Consider the following 4,885-nt stretch of genomic DNA (forward strand, 5'->3'; position numbering starts at 1 on the left):
CCTGTGGTCCCAGCTACTTGGGAGGTGGAGGCAGGAGACTCGCTGGAGCCCAGGAGTTGAAGGTTGTTGTGAGCTGTGATGCCACGGCACTCTACCCAGGGGGATAGCTCGAGGCTCTGTCTCGAAAATAAATTAATTAATTAAATAAAATGAACCTTAGAGCAATTTTTTGCTTTTTCATTCTTTTTATTTTTATTAAAAAAAATTTTTTTTAAGAGATGAGGTTTCGTTTTGTTGCCCAGCTTGAGTACAATGGCATGATCATAGCTCACTGCTACCTTGGAACTCCTGGGATCAGGTGATTCTCCTGCCTGAGCTTCCCAAACTTCCTGGCACTGCTAGCCTAGCATACCATAACTTTTAATTGTTGATGATAGTCATCTTATTGTTCATTCCAATTGTCTAATTAAATTTTTGTACCCATTAACCATCCTTACTTTATCCCCCTCATCCCTACTACCCTTCCCTCCATCATTCTACTGTCTCCATGAGATCAACTGTTCTAATATTCAGTTTCCACATATAAGTGAGAACATGTGAAATCCGTCTTTCTGTGGTTACCTTATTTCACTCAACATGATGTCCTCCAGTTCCATCTATGTTGCTGCAAATGACAGGATTTCGTTCTTGTTTGTGGCTGAATAGAATTCTGTTATGTCTAAGTACCACATTTTCTTTATCCATTTATCTGCTGATGGACATTTAGGTTGATTCCAAATCCTGGCTATTATGAATGGTGCTTCAGTGAACACAGGAATGCAGATATCTTTTTGAAATACTGATTTCCTTTCTTTTGAATATATACCTAGCAGTAGGACTGCTGGGTCATAGAGTAATTCTATTTTTTTTATTTTTATTTTTGAGGGATCTTCACTCTGTTCGCCTTAGCAGTTGCAGTAATTTACATTCCCACCAACAGTATAGGAGGGTTCCCCTTTCTCTATACCCTCACCAGCACTTGTCACTGCCCATTCTTTGGATAAGTCATTTTAACTTAGGTGAGATGATATCTTACTGTAGTTTTGACTTGGAGGAAACACTTTTTAAAAACTAACAGTAGCAAGACTTTGGTGAGGATGTGGAAGAGCAGGACACCTGGGGTGGGAATGGAAATTGGTACAATGCTTTGGAAGATGATTTGACTTTAGTTAATAAGGATGAACATGAGTATATCCCAGTGGGTTTCCTAGGTTAATTTATTTTATGACTTTCCCAGTGTACAGTCATCCTCAGAGATTATTTTCCACTTCAGGTTTGGGTTGGAAAGGAATTGCTCCTCACCCAAAGGTTTTCAGAGTTGCTGAATTACAAAGTCAGTGAGTACAGACTGCTTGCCACGCTAAGCAGATTTGAAGTTTAAGCTGAACCCAACAAGGGGGTTATTAATAATAGTATTTCATGTTCCTCCCCTTGGGACAGTCTATTTTTTTGACATTTAATTCATATGTAGTAAAATGCTAAAATCTTTCAATGTGAAGCTTGATGGACTTTTCCCTATTCAAAACTGGTGTGACCACCCAGTTTCAAACATAGAACCTTCCCAACATTGAAAGCAGCTCCCCTTGCTCCTTACTAGTCAATACCCACTGCTCCGCCATTTGTTCTGTCTTCTGTCACCAGAGGTTAGATTTACCTGCTCTTGAACCGTCATATAAACATGCACTATATACTCAAGGGCACCAGGCGTCTTTGCTCAGCATCACGCTTTGCAGATTCATTCATGCTGTTATGTGTCAATAATTTGTTTTTTCCCATATTTGCATATTTGTTCTCAGCATTTAGGTGTTACAAATGAAACTGCATAAACTTTCTGTCCAAGTCATTTGGAGAACACGTATGCTCATTTTTCTTGGGTAAATACCTGAGAATGGAATTGCTAGGTCACAGGGTCGGCATATGCTTAACTTTACTAGAAATTATCAAATAGTTTTCCAAAGTGGTTGTAACATTTTGGATTTCTACCAGTAATGTATACATAGAGTTCCAAGGCCCAAGGCAGTGGCTGAGGTGGGAAGGGTGCTTAAGGCCATGAGTTTGAGACCAGTCTGAGCAAGGGTGAGACTCTGCTTCTAAGAAAAATGAAAAACTGAGGCAAGAGGGCATCTTGGAGCCTAAGAGTTTGAGGTTGCTGTGAGCTAAGACAACACGGCACTCTGCCTAGGGCAACAAAGTGAGACTCTGTCGCAAAAAATAAATAAATAAATAAATAAATAAAGAGTTCCATTTGTTTCAAGGCCTTGGTATTTTCAATCTTTTAAATTTCAGACATTCTGGTGGATGTCTAGTAAATTCCAGCATTTCTACTATCAGGTACATATGAACCTGTGCACCAGGAGTTCTGTACAAGAATGTTCATGACAGTACGAGGTAACAGCTGAAAACTGCAAACAACCCAACTATCTGTCAGAATAGAATAAACTGTGGTACATTCATACCATGTAGTAAAATTAAAGAACTCCAGTTTCAGACATCAACAGGAATGACTGCAACCCAAAATCCATTATGTTGTGCAAAAAGAGTAAGTCATAAATAAATGCTCATAGCATGAGCTGTGAAAAGTTAAAAAATATGCAAAGCCAAGCAAGACATCGAGTGTGCCTCTATTTATAGATAATAAAACAATAGAGAAAATCAAGGAAACAACATAAGAGTCAGGAAATCCCTCTAGAGCAGCGGTTCTCAACCTGTGGGTCGTGACCCATAGAAACTGTATTAAAGGGCCGCAGCATTAGGAAGGTTGAGAACCACTGCTCTAGAGGGGAAGGAAGGATAGATAAAATCAAAGAGGGGCCCACAGACACTTCAGGAATACTGGGTAATGTATCGCTTCTTAACCCGGGTGGTGGGTATATGCACATTTTTTACGGTTACTCTTTAAAGAGCACACATATGACATATACTATATCGAATGTGTGATGCCTTTCATAATAAAATCTAAAATCATTTTAGGTTAAAACATGTTTTATTAAACAACTCTCTGACTGCTGTGTGGGGTAGCAGGGAGACCAAAGAGGAACTGTGGTCACACCCCAGGTGGAAGAGGTGGTGACAAGTGGCTGGATAGATGGGGCAGATGGAGGGTGCAGGGGGCTGGAGGTAGGAGGCAGACAGGAACCAGGCAGACAGGAACCAGGGAGGCTGTGACCTGAGCAACCTGCTGGAAGGGAGTGTCATTCACTGATACAGAAAAGACAGGAAATTAATGTGTGTGGGTGGGATAAAACAAGCGCTCTGTTTGAGAGAGGTAAATATAAGATGCCTTTTAGAGGCTCAGAGCTGGTAGCTCAGCGGTTAGGGCACCAGCCACATACACCGGGGACGGTGAGTTCAAACCCCAGCCCGGGCCAGCTAAACAACAAGAAAAAAAAAAAAATAGCCGGGCGTTGTGGCGGGTGCCTGTAGCCCCAGCTACTTGGGAGGCTGAGGCAAGAGAACTGCTTAAGCCCAAGAGTTTGAAGTCGCTGGGAGCTGTGACACCAGGGCACTCTACTTAGGGCGACACAGTGAGACTCCATCTCAAAAATTAAAAATGCCTTTTAGAGGCACGCAAATGGCAATAGGCAGCTGGACACACCTGTCTAAGGCTCATGAATGAGGTCAGGGTTAGAGGGATGTATCCGAGAGTCATCAAAGTTCATTTTTAAAACTATAGGACCAAAAGAAACAATTTAGGGAGGGTCTAACAGGGGACTGGAGAAGGCAACCCCAGACAGAGCCCAGGGCACCCCAACTGCTAAAAGAGAGACAGACCAGCACAAAGGCAAGAAAGAAACAGCCAGTGAGGCAGGGGGAAACCAGCCCTGTTCTTCTTGAGAAGCCAAGAGAAGAAACAGCTGTGAGAATGAAGGTGGAATTAACAGTGTCAAACATTGCTGGAAAAGTGATGTGAGGACTGAGAACGGACCACTGGGTGAAGGTCAGTGGTGACCTTTGCAATGGCTGATCCAGGGACATGGCAAGGGTGGAAAAGACCAAGCACAGGAAAAGATGCTCAACATCATTACCCATCAGAGAAACACAAATCAAAGCCACAGTCAGACAGCACTTCCCACCCCCCAGGATGGCTGTACCCAAAAGACAGATAATATCAAGTGTCAGTGAGGATGGGCAGACAACAGCACCCTCATACTTTGCTGGAGATGATGTGAAATGGTACAGTCACTTTGGAAAATAGTCTGGCAGTTTCTCAAAAGGTTAAACACAGTCACCATATGAGTCAGCGATTCTACTCATAGCTGTAGACCCACAAGAAATGAAACCTGTGTCCACATAAGAACTCACTTACAGCAGCATTATTCATAATAGCTCCAAAGTGGAAACCACTCAACATTCTACCAGCTGATAAAACGTGGCACATCCATACAAAGCCATAGTATTCAGGCATGAGAGGAATGAAAGTCTGATACATTCCATAGCACAGATAAACTTTGAAAACAAGGATAAAGTGTGAAACCAGCCACAAAAGGTCTTGTACTGGGTGACTTATATGAAATGTATAGAAGAGACAAATCCCCAAACACAGAAAGTATGTTTGCCAGGGGCTGGGGGATGGGGGAAATGAGGAATGACTGTCAGTGGTTTAGAGTTTCCTTTTGGGGTGATGAATGTTCTAAAATTGTTTGTGGTGACAGTTGCACAACCATGTGAACAGACTAAAAGCCACAGACTTGTATGTTTCAAATGGATGAACTGTGTGGTATGTGAATTTTATCTAAATAAAGGTGTTGTTTAAAAAGGAAGGGACAGGATGTAAGAAAGTGGAATGGGGCTCGGCGCCTATAGCTCAACGGGCTAAGGCGCCAGCCACGTACACCTAAGGTGGCGGGTTCAAATCCCCAGCCTGGACCCGCCAAACAACAATGACGGCTGCAACCAAAAAATAGCC

Source organism: Otolemur garnettii, unplaced genomic scaffold, assembly GCF_000181295.1.
Source record: "Otolemur garnettii isolate 467f Iridium unplaced genomic scaffold, OtoGar3 scaffold00047, whole genome shotgun sequence".
Classification (NCBI taxonomy): Eukaryota; Metazoa; Chordata; class Mammalia; order Primates; family Galagidae; genus Otolemur; species Otolemur garnettii.